Genomic DNA, 13197 nt, shown 5'->3' on the forward strand with positions numbered 1-13197 from the left:
TAAGTGAGCACATCTTTGGGGCACAGTATCCATTTATCAGTCTGTGGCATTTTAAGCACAGACAAGCCCCGCTATTCCATCAGTTAATGGTCTTGCACTGCTCGCCTCTTATTGGGGCCACTAGCTAATTTTACTCTCAATTTCTCTCTTCCTTATGTGAAACTGGACAGCTGTGTGCAGCAGGGAAGAAGACAAGTAATATTGACACAGTGTACATGAATCATACTACTAGATTAAATGCGGCTTGCTAGGAGAATCACAGTGCTAGGAAACCTGCTGTATTTCAAATAAAGTAATATATTAAAAAAATAGAGTTTCTACATTAATGAGGTTGACCCAGCCAGCACTGAAGCCAACAATAACACCCGCTACAGAAGCCACATCATGGCAGTGCTTCAGCCAAGCAAAAGCAACGTTTGTAGCTTTTCAGGTGATGAGATGTGCTGATGTGCAACCTCCCATCTATCAGAGTGCTCAGCCATGTGTGCTTGGATAGGTCAGGCCTGAGCAGATTTTGACAAGCCAAGTTAAAGCACTTTTACTGGTGAATGTGTCTGTGCTCCCCCCTGCAAATCACACTTCTGTTGACGACCTGGTCCCTAACTGGTGCCCTGTTGAAAGTGAAGAAAGATGAAATTTGTAAGTTCAAGGCTTCGGCTTATAAGCAGTGCTGTCCAAAAGCGTTGGTCCATGGGGCTAAGACCCCCAGAAGCCATTAAGATTAATGGATACCCCACTCTCTATCATCAACCCCTATGTGCCACATAGAAGGCAAACAGGAAAACATCTCTCTTCCCACACTTCCATAGCAGTCAGTTGCCATAACAGATGCCCAGCTGAAACCAGGCTACTGTTGACTGCAAGTGAACCGAAGACATCTCACTCATGTATGCAGGACTGCAGTGTCTCCCCCAGGAAACACTGTGCCCAAGGCCCCTGCAAGCCTCCTGCCAGCCTAGCCCCAGTGTTTGCCACAGACAAGTTTCCCTAGAAATCACTAACGTAATCTACTTGTCCTGCCTTTCCACAGTTGCATTTTCATTGCAATTAAGCAGAGAGTACCTCCGATACCCTGGAAGAAAACCAGCACTGGAAGTTTAACTCCTTGTCTTCCCTCCTCTCTCTCTCAAAAACCTACCCATGCCCTTTCAGTCTTGGCCTTTCATCTCATTTCTGTTTCTCTGATCATCTTCTAAGTAGGAGGACAGAACAAAAAAAGCCTGAAAAAAAACCTGGAGCTTTTTCTGGCTTCATTACTTCCACCTAAAAGACCTCAGCAGGGCACTCAGGCCACCTGTGCCACTTTTATCTCTACTCTGCCAGGTCACAGAGTCCTGTGATGTTATCATCCAGGCCGTGACAGACTACAGCAAGCACATACAACTCTAAACTGTTCAGGAGCAGAACTGATTTTTTTTTTATTATTATTATTATTTTTGGTTTTAAAGCAAGTAACTTGAATTAACCTACTATTAAACAATAAGATTATTTGCACTTCTATGTGTTAAACAAGCTGTTTCACTCAGTCTGGTGAATTTGGGGGCTTCAGTTTCTTTGTTCAGGGTTATGGGGCAGCTCGACATTCCATACCTTAAAAGAAACTGACACCCCTGTTGTCATCCCTCACCCACCAAAATTTTGATAAGCAGAGTACCCAAAAGACCTACAGAGGTTAATGCAAGGACTGAAGAAACATACTTGACAGGGAGGGACACCAGGAGGTTAGTCCAGTTAATTTGACAAGGAAAAGTTTAAACAAAAGTATTTTTAGTGTTTGAATTGCATAGCCCTGTTATTGGCAGGCTCCTCACCGACACAAAGAGAATTTTAAGTGCCAGCAGAGGCAGGGAAGTGCAACTAGATAACTTAGAAAAAAAAATCTGGTATTCAAAATAAAAAGCACACACGAGCACAGACAAACCAGTCGAGGTGAACCACTAGCGAGGGCTGTTAACCATGAATACAACTGACCAAGAATTGCACTGACTCCCGTTCACCAAATTGCACGGTCCGTGTTCAAACTGTTTTTCAGAGATACTCCTGATGTTCTAGTTGGTCATCGCAGTCCCCTCTGACCTTGACACCTCAGCTGCAGGGACACAAATCTTCATTAGGGGTTGATCAGCAGCTTGAATATCTGCTCGTGCCCTTGGGCTGCGTGCAGTGCAATAACAGGCAGAAGTTAGGAGAATCTGGACTGATGGAGACAAAAATGAAAGTCTAAACACAAAACTCATTACTGTGATCCACATAAGCTGCATTCATTTCTCCCGCCTCCTTCTAGGTTCTGCATTATAGACATTGCTGTTTGCATGTTGGTTAGAGCAGCAGGACTGGGGACTTCAAAGGGCTGGATGTGGTCATGATCTGCATATGGCAAAGTCCTTACGCATTCACTGCCACGTGCTGAAATTGCAAGAACTAAAGAGCTTTTAACAGCAGGGAGCTACAGCCCTGTCCACTCCATTTGCAATGTCATCACAGAGCCCTGACTAAAAATACGCTACCAGAGTTTGAACTAGGGCTGAAGGGGGTTTGTTTTGGTTTTACCTTTTGTGTATGCTGTGTGGAAATTCAGCAGAGAGAAGCACCCTTCCCAGCCCTTAGGTCTCCATACAGACTCAAGTCAAAGAGCTTGTGAACCTACCTCCAGCACTGTCATGTTATCCAGCTCCATCACTCAACATCTCACAGCAACACAACTTGAGCTAGCTCTGTGGACAAAAGCTTTATCTGGGATTTAAATATTGTATTTTTCCACAAGCAGGCCCTGATCCATATTCTTTCTTTCAAATAAAAATCCTATGTCAGCAGGTTCAACCCGCTCAACGTTAGAGCCAATCACCTCACAAAAGCTAATCAAGACCATTGGGGAAATCAGTCTGATAAGCAATTGGCCAAACTGGGGAATCCACCTGAGATTTGTTCAAGGATCAGTACTTGAGGATCAGGAACTTATCATGGGAAACAGAAGCTGATCACACAGGTATGAGTACAGTGCCTAGAAAAAGTAGCAGGTCATGTAAGTTCCACTTGCCTACTGCAGTGAAATTTCAGTATCCTTTGTTGTCTGGAGAGCACAGGCTAAGATCCCCACACTATATCCGTTGTGTACAGCAATGTCAGCACCTGCCAAGACTCTGTGCTTCCTCCGCGTAACAGAGCGGAGCTGAACGTCGGTGTGCCTTGACCTTCAGACACAGGGAGCTCCCTCTATCCACTTCCATGTTGGCCAGTTACCTTCCTACCTTTGGCCTGTCCAGACTTGTAGTGGATTTATATTAACAGCCAACAGGGATTCCTCCATGTGGTGTTTTGCCAAGTCAGAAGGAGAAGAGAGCTAATTTAGGATCATCTGAGATGCTGGCAGAGCCACCCTCCTAAGAGCTTTTACTGCCATGGCCACATAACAATACAAACAAGACAAAAAATACCTACAATCTTATATGGACAGCCTGAACCCCTCCTCATATAGCTTAGGATCTTGTGCAGCCTCATGGTGTCTCAGCTCTTAGTCTTGTGAGTGACATGCAGGGCTGCCAATATTTGTCCTCCAGAACCGGTACCGTGAGGCAGCCATAAGCACCCCGCTACCCTACATGCATATGGCAAACCCTTCACATTGTTGGGATCCTGTTCAAGAGGCCAAATTTCTGAACTTGTCTCGGTCTGACCATTTCTCAAACTTTTTTCTAGTAACACTTTTAAGAATAGATTTAGACTCCAATTTCCGTATGTTTCGGGGGGCGGGGGAGAGGTAGAAGACTGTATGTACAACATGATTCCTATGGTTTAAATTGGTTGTAGAAACTGTATTTTTCAACAAGTCTTCATAATACATTGCATTTTCGGTGCAGCCCTCCTCCTGAGGATTTTAAAGGACTCTCAGCCACCACAGTAAGTCTCAGAAGTGCTTTGCATTTGTAATGAATCCCGAGGGAGGAAACATGATTCATTCTGTAAAACGCCAAGCAAACAGCAATAGCCACAGCCTTTATCTCAAAGGACAAAATGTAGTTACAAGCGCCCAGTTCATAAGTAATGTTCTAAAGAGCTATTTTTGGAGGTAACTTTCCTCACTCCAAGGAGCAAAACAGTTAAAAAAAAAAATCCTGTTCTTTTGGAGGTCCTGGTTTCCTTTTGATGGATAGACACTCATCCATCTCAGAATAAAAACCCTTCAGCAGGAACACTGTCTTTTGTTTCTTTGTTCTTTCAGTAGATCCCACCGGACACAGGAACAGCTTATCCCAGTGCAGGAGCTTTGCCTGTGCAGAGGTGAGGTTCTGGAAAGAGCATGTGCATTTTGCTGTGCATTCAGTCTTATTTTTAGACAGCCAAGTAAACAAGCGAATGCCAGTTCTCTTTAAGCAATGTACAATACCAGTCTCTGCTATGAACAACTCCCCATTAATGCAAATAAAGATCTGCCTTCCCTCGTTCCCAGCCAAGATGGCAGGACTTTCACCTTCACTTGCTACATATAGGTTTAAATTAGAAGTATTAAGTGAGAATATACAAATGTTGACCAAAGGGACAACTAAAATTTGAGACCCGTGGTGACCTGCGATGACAGAAGGAGTGGTATTGATAACATTAAAGTCTGACTGGTTTATATTTCCATTTGTACAGGTCATTCATCTCCTCCTCCTCCCAAATGAGGGGGATCCTCCTTCTTCTAATAGAGCAGCTAGTTCCCATCCTAGGAATCCCCTCCACTGTAATCTTTTTTTTTTTTTCTGAGAACATCTTTTATTCTGTCCATCTTTCCCCATATTTCTTGGGTTATTTCAAGCCTGCTCACTGGAAAGACAACTTTAAATCCATCTATTCTTCTAATTAATTTACTGTCTAATTCACATTTTTTTCATAAAGACCCACCACATGTATAAAACAGTCAAATCAGTAGCAGATAGGTAATGTTTTCTTTGGGTTTTCTTTTCTATCAGACCATATTTCCCCTACACCACCACCTTTTCAGATTTAAACAAGAGGTCCAGGAATCAAAAAAATACCTTAGTTTTCTCTACCCGTTATGGGGTATTGCCTGCATCATCCCCCCCTTACACCAGTCATGACCACTGTAGTTCAGTTCCTCGTAGACTTTGCTGACTACACAGTGCTCTGTTGGGGGCTCACATCTCACCACCATGATGTTGAACAAAGAAATCCAGCTGTTTCCATCCTCCATTTTCTGATACTCTAAAAATATGACTGCAAGGAAAGGTTTTGAAGTTTAAAGCACACTAACTGTTCTCAGCTGACCTTAATCACACATTATACCTAGTACAGATTAAACTAACAATATCATTTTAGGAAGATCATCCCAAGCAAAAAGCTAAAGTGCTCCTTTCATTTCAAAATTACTATGAAGAAGGTAACATTTCCTGAAATTCATTGTCTTCAAAACTAAAGATTCATTCTAGATGAACGCTAAGGTTTATGATTCATCCCATTATAGCTAGTACGCAGCCTCTTAAAGAAAGTAGACAATGTTCAGAACTGAAACCTCCTTCTTCCATTCCTCCTGCTTTTGTAAGAGACAGAATTTATACTTATTTGAAGGGCATGAGCATCATCACTCCTTCAGTTAAGTGCTCCCTAGGCCCATTTATCTCCAGTTAATAATCCAATTTGCCTGGAGGTACTTGACACCAGTGGGAACACAATTCACAGAGCGACTGCAGAAGGTAGTTCTTAAGAGACTCACCATATTACACAGAGACAGACATTTTAAATACAGAACATATTCTGCCAAAGCGAGGTTCACTCATGCAGCCTGCTTCAGTGACACGGCAGGACTACGGCTTACCTTTATTTCACAACTCCCACTTAAAAAGCAAACAGCACAAAAACTGTTTAATCATTCATGGATTCATTTTACAGAATATAGACACTGCTGAATCTGGCTGTAAGCAGTAATTTTTCTTTTGATCCTCATCCTACACCAAGTATATTAAAAGAAAGAGAAAAAGAGAAGTAATAGGAAAAAAGAAAAATACCCAATTACTACAAATGCACTACTCTTTTTTTCTACTTACTTTGACTCAACTGGTTACAGGTGTTTCACATCCAGAAAACATAAAAACCTACCACACCTTCACATAATACTTTGCTTCGTATTCTCTTTTGAAACATTACGGCAATAGCTTGACTTAACACACACACACGAAAAAAAAAACACAAAACCATCTCTGTTCCAGCCATTGTATTTGGCACCTCATAAAACAGCTTGTATTGTGGTAATGCTTCTGGGGGAAGGATTCACGTAACGTAACAGCAGGAAAAGAAAGTAACTTTTGTTTTTAAGCAAGACCTCTAGGGCTAAGTAAATCTCTTATGAAATGCACACTATGATTTCAATGGGTCTCTTTGAGACCTGAGCAGAAACACTTTTTAATCACACTAAGAAATCCTAAAGAATGCATCTCCGATACAAACGGCAGAGAACAAAACTGAATGCACAGGAGTCTGAAAAATTATACCCAGGACTTAGGAACTGCAGGTCCGTTCTTTCAAACTCACTACATTGACCTTCGTGGTGGCAGTCAGCACGTCTCAGATATGAGCTTTCTCACGTGAGAGAGCTGTCCTCTGCCCCCAGCAGCTCCTGCAGGGACCAAGTACACTCAGGAGACAGATGCCTTCGTACCCCTGCACTTCTACACAGTTCACTTTCGGCTGCGGCCACACTGCCCCTGGTTAATAACGGCTCCATCTACATCCAGCAATAAAACGCAGTCAATAACAAACAGCCAAGAAAGATTAACAGCTGCTTTGCTACATTCCCAGCAGATCCTGCCACTGCTGAGCCATTTTAGGGACACTGCCCCAGAGCAAAAGGTCCCACAACAGGACAGCAAAGCGCACTTCAGCTTATGCACATGAACCTAAGTTTTGCTTACCTCGCCTTATCTTTCTCAGGCAAGGCCTGACCCTTGCACTGCAGTTCCTTCATGCAATCCAGCAACCAAATCCAGCTGGCTACAGCTCAAACTCTTGCTTTTCAGTAGCAAAACCTTCTCCACCTGCTATTTGTGTGGGGACACAGCTGTAGCCCATCTTCATAGAATCATTTAGGTTGGAAAAGACCTTTAAGATCATCGAGTCCAACCATTAACCATATTCCAAAATACCCTTCTGAGGTAGGGGGAATCTAAGAAATACTGCTTTGATTTAACACCACTGCCACAACCGTGGCACCGTGCTTGATTCATCTGAACTGTCGTGGCAGATCAGGGGAAAAGGTCTCTTCAGAGGATGTCAGGAGATGATGATCGCTCCTGACACATGCACAGGTTCCCTTGATATCCCACTTGCACCTTCCAAACTGCTACCTCAAGTACTGATTTTTTTTTCCTCCTTGCATCAAAAGCTTTTTCTATGCACTTGGAAAACCAATGTTGCCATGGTATCCAAGCACTTTAAAGCCAGACCTGCATTGATGTGACTGTTTTCCTGCGAGATGAGGAAGTGGTTTTGTCCCCCTTTTACCAAGAACCAAACCCACAAAGACCAGGTCGGGTGCTCAGCAGCTCTGCGGGGGTGTTAAGGTGGGGAGGAGTGCTCCAGCATCTTTAAGAACCTGCTCAAAACAACACCTCTTGGGTTCCATGTTGGAAGAAGCTGGAAGCAGCAGAGCTATCCTCCCTTCTGCATTCTGTGTGGGAGCTAATACAAAGAAACTTAGAATGAAGTGTTGACTCATAATGACACTAATGCAAAACCTGCTCTCAAAACAATCCCTGCTCACTTTTGCCTTTCTCTTTTTCTGTGCCTTAACAGGAAATGAGAGAAACAGAGCGTTTAGCTGATTTTTGTGCAGACACAAAAGCTGTCACCCACCTCACACCTTTATTGACAAGATGACAATGCATACCCTTTCTTAAAATCCAGTTTGGAAATACCCAGCAGTCCTCGGTCTGTCTCAGACACGTTGTGCTGCCTCGAGCCCCCGCAAGCCACGTGCCTGGGGGTGGCTGTTCCTTCCCTCCCCTCGCCAGGCGAGCCTGGCCCTGCAGATCCGCAGAGCAGACACCTCTCCTGCTTCTCTGGACATCGCTTCTTCTGAACCTAGACATAGGCATTGAACCTGCCACACGGTCTGCAGAGCACGGGCTCGCTAGAGCATAGGATTTACTCCTGCCCAATAACGGAGTAACATTTCTACCGAAGTGAGCCATTTAACAGAAACTTCATTAGGGAGAAAGGTCACCTTTCTAATTTCCGCTATAAATCCAATAGGACTACAGACAAATTTATTTCTGCATCTGAGAAATGGCATTATAACTTTACTTAAATGTCACAGCATCGTGCACTGTGCTGTCGCACAAACTGCAAGATGAGAGGCAAAAAATTTCCTTCCATCCAAGGCTGTGACTTTCCCCTATAGTAATGGTTAATATCTTGTTTTTCATCCCCCCCTTCCATTTTGCCTCATGATTTTCTATTGCTTGAGCTTAGTCACAGACCTGTGGTGTTTTTATTTTGGAGATTCAGCTGTGAAGAGCAACCTCAGCAAAGTTTAAATAGGTAAATCTGTTTGTTGGAATGGGGAGAGGTGGCTGCCTGCACCTGTTTTCCTAGCAATCGCTTGTGCTGTCTTTGTGCCTGTGTCACTTGCCTTTTCTGCGGGACACCAAGCCCCACAGAGAGGGAAAACACATTTCCAGTCAAGAGCATACTGTGCGCAATACCTGTGCTGACAAAATTGCCTGTTCCTCTCCCCATCTGTTTGGGGATCACCTTAAATTTAGGGTGTCACAGGTTGTTTGCCTCAGTAGCTTATGCATGCATTACAAAATCAGCTTTTGTGTTTAAGTTTATAGAAGACCAAATAGCCGGAGGGGGTCTGTGTACACATGCTCATCTGCAGCCTTGGCGGCTCCTCGCTCCCTGGCTCAGGAACTGCCGTGGCAGTCACAGAAGGGGCTTGGAGTCAGTGGCTGGATTTCTTTCATCTAAAGGCGCTCGCTTGCCTTCTCAAGATATTTAAAGCTTATTTCTAGTTAGGGGACGTTACCATATCACCGAAGCTATTAACGCCTGAGCTGTTCAGGCCATGGCTGGTAAGGGAGAAGAGAAACAGCGAAGGCAAACAATGCAGCCAGAGCCAAAGGCAATCGATTACAGGCATAGAAATGAAACCCTGGTGCCCTCAGTCCTCACCCTTCCTCCCCGGTGGCTCTGTTTTGGCCTAAGCAGTTAGTAAAACAAGTCAGCTTGGTCCGAACGTGCTGTGGCTGGGGTGCGAACAGCCCACGCTGGCAGCTGGCAGCAGAAGGGACGGCTCGGCTGGCGCCCGTTGCTGCCAGCAGCACCTTCTCCTCGCACCCTCGCTGAGCGCGGGGGATGCTGCTCAGCAGGAGCATGTTGCGAAGTGATGCTACGGACAAATTTACGGAAGAGCGAAGCCTCTTCATGCCGTTCACCCTCAGTAGTTTTTATTTAAAACGTGTCATGTTATGTTAGCCTAATAGTCCTCAAGCTCCAGCTTAATTGAACTGGCTGAACTTAATATTGACTTTCTGTTCATTGTATTTGCCGTCTGCTCTCCTTATACATGGGGATAAACTTGGATTCCACGCTCGTGTATGTGGTTCTTCCTTACTCACACACCCATACAGCATCTTTTCAGAAGGCCGTTAGATGTCACCTTAACGGTGAAAAGAAGTTACTAAGCAATTGTTCATAATGAGGACATGATTACAAGACCTTCATGAAGGCAGATAAACGTCATTACATTTCTACAGGTATGGCAAACCGAAGCACAAGGGCAGCAATGTTTAAGCTGTTTCTGGTCCAGCCTGCTATGATGAGGCTTTCTCTGGTACAGCTGTTGGGGGCCGGGGGGGATGTGGAGGATATTTAAAGCACTTTCTCACAAAAATATTTTATTTTGGTTTTAAGCTGGGATGGTAGACCAAATTACAGCCAGGCTTCAAGAAGGGTTATAGGCAGCATGCAAACAGTCTTACCTTAGCTCATACTTGATGTCAAACTGAGTCCACAGCCTTAAGTAAGATGTTCGTGATCTGCGGAGGGAACCCTCCCCTAAGCGTTAGAGAGCCCAATAGCTAGGAGAGGGCTTTCTCTCCGTCCCCTCCCAAGTACTCACGCCATACCCTTCCGTATGTGTTCAAAGCTCCCGTATGTCTCTATTCTAATGTATATCAAGGCTTTTAGTAGTAACAATGCAGAAGATTGTCATAGAAATTAATTGGGCTTCTGGGAGACCTGCATAAGTGTTTTTGATGCGGTAGAAGTGAACTCGCAATGGTTTATTGTTAACATAAGAAAAGCAATAATGTTTCCTGTTAACTTGGTTACTAAAATAGCCTTGTACTATATTAATTTACTTCTTAGCTTAAGATGTTGGTAGACTTACTAGTAAGGATGTTTTAGTAAGACAACATTAGTAGGCCAGAGTGTGTTAATATTTAATTAATAATAACATCAATATTTCTGTATCCATCATATGGGAATATGGAAGGATAAGGTTAACCCACAGAATAAAGTGTACTTTGCAGCATCTACTGCCAGATGTTAACAGCTAGATTAGTTTGATGGTTTAAGGTAATGAAAGAATATGTTGTGAGCTTGGGGAGGGCATACCAAAAATAAGATCCTGGAGAATCCGTCTTTCTTGCTGTTGTTCCCACACTAACCAGGTCCTGTGTCTGCAGCCACAGGGTATAGATTTTCTTTCCTGGAGCACTTAGGTGATGTTGCTAAAATGATTTTTAAAATTACCATGTGGGGTTTTTTTCTGCACAAGCACACAATGTTTTCTATAACTTCAATGAGGCTGTTAGAATGCCAAACCTAATGAAAGCACATTTAACTAGGGGATGTAGCTCTGATGAACGAACACTTAATTGGGGCATGGTCTTTCTTCTGCTGAGATACATCCCATCCCTATTGCAACAATTGCAGATGCTGATGGAGAAGGAAGGGCAGGGACCACAGCAAGTGGCTGGGCGCAAGTGTTCTTTCTAAGTAAGTAGCCTCTTCTTTTGCCACTGCCAGAAGCAGAGTGCCGGGCTACATGGCCCACTGCTCAGACCAGTAGGTCTGTCTGCTCTTCTGAGTCAGCTGTGTTAATGGTGGAGAGCTGAATTTGCCCAGGTCCCCTCTGCAGGCTGTAAGGCCAGGGAGAAAATGTGACAGAGAAGGGGGGGCAGGTGATGCCACAGTGTGGCATCAGGGATACAGAAAATCAGTAACATACTCTGGGAAAGCAATTGGCATGTGGCACTTAAAAATGGTAATTCCAGGCATACAGAAAGGCAATTCTGCAGCCAAGTGGAGGGAGAGACGCAGGTCACCAAGCTCAGGCCCAGGTCCTGCAGGCTGTGTCCCCCAGGCGTGTGGTGTGGGGCAGAGGGGCCAGGCTGTGACCTCTCAGACCTCTTACCTGCAGGCAGTTCTTCCAGCTCCTCTCATCCGGCCATTTTGTCTGCTGTGGCTGTGACTTTCTAGTTTCTGTTAGGGGAAGGTGGTCCCTGTTGACATTCACAAAGGTGAAATTTCTGGTGGCAGTCGTTTGTCTTGCCATCAGCCCAGATTTTCTTAATCGGCTTATTTGCTTTTAGCAAGAAAAACTGCTATTCTCTTCACGTTACACCTAATGTAACATTACATGACCTAACGTGATATCTAGGGGGAAGTTACGTGTTATACTTTGCACGGAGCTAACACCCCACCACAGCTGAAAGGTGAGCTCCTACCCCACCATCTGGGGCGGTCATCTGATCCCCTGCTGAGCTAATTGACCTAAACAGCAGAAAAACAGCCCTAAACAGGTAGTAAACACAAAAAAGTGCTTGACGAGCACAGTGGAGGAGCGGAGATGCCCTGGCAGCTGTAAGAGGAGGTACAAGTGGGGGCAGGACCTTTCAGTGGCAGCTGCTACAGATTTCCTCAGCCCCAACCATGTAACATGACCTTTACATCCCTCCTCACTTGCTGTGCTCCACACTGCTTCAGCAAAGCTTGACTCAAGTGGGGAGGTGTTATTCCCATCCTTCTCCCGACAGGGAAGATAGAGCTTCATCTGAGCTGGGGGAATCACCCTTTCAGTTTACGCAGTGGTAGAAACTTTTGAAACCACATCAATCTGTGTGTCGCTGGCTCCAGGGCAACATAGTGGACAATTAGCTGCCACCACATGTCACTAGGTTCAAACCCAGACAGAAGTCACCCCCACCTATCTACATAGGGAGACAGCTGTCAGAACAGATTACCCCTTCATTTGTTACCTGCCCAGATATTACCTTTTCAGGCCTTCTTGGAAGTCTGTCATGAATTTTTAAAAAAAAGCCCACAGAGTTCAATTATAATTTGATAATTTTGATAAATTTGATAAGTTTCCTGTGGGCAAGAAGCGATTGGGCTTTGTGACTGAAGCTGGCAGAGATAGTTAACAGCAAGAAAACCCTGCAGAGAAAATAGCGTGCATCCCCTGAGCGCACGTGCCACGCAGCCGCAAGGCAACCTGCGCTGACTAGCAGCTCCACTGCTCTGGTAAGCTTCTGTGGCCAGATGACTACGTCAGCCAGTTCTTCACCCGAGTCTCCAGGAAACTGTCCCAAAATGAATTACCAGCCACATTTACAGCCCATCACAGGTGAGCATAACAGATTATTTGAACGGTGGGCGTTTTTAAGGTCAGAAGCATTCTAGCACTTTTCTTCTATTTTTTCCTTCGCGTTTAAAACGCGCTTTGTTTTGCAGCATTTTGTTTGATATATTATCAACTATCACAAGGTAAAGCCTGTTCTCACCTCTGTCTGACGGATTGTCCTTTCATGGTGAAGAATTCCCCAGGTTTGGAGACTCACCTGCTACTGGGCGTACTGGGTCTGGCTGGGATGGAGTTAACCTTCTCCCCAGCATCCCGTAGGGTGCTGTGCTTTGGATTTGTAACTAAAGCAGTTGATAACAGACCCCCAGTGTGGTGGCTATTGTTAAACAGTGCCTGCACAGTGTCAAGGTCTTCTCCCTTTCTCATTCTGCCCTCGAAGCTGGGAGGGGACACAGCTGGGACAGCTGACCCCAACTGACCAAAGGGATATTCCAGACCATAAGGTGTCCTGGTCAGCAGCAGAAGCTCAGGGAAAAAGAGGAGGAAATGGGTACGTCTGTGGTAACAAGTAACCATCGTGCATACCGAGGCCCTGCTTTCTGGGAAGTGGC

Source organism: Haliaeetus leucocephalus, unplaced genomic scaffold (genome assembly GCF_000737465.1).
Source record: "Haliaeetus leucocephalus isolate CR32 unplaced genomic scaffold, Haliaeetus_leucocephalus-4.0 Scaffold228, whole genome shotgun sequence".
NCBI lineage: Eukaryota > Metazoa > Chordata > Aves > Accipitriformes > Accipitridae > Haliaeetus > Haliaeetus leucocephalus.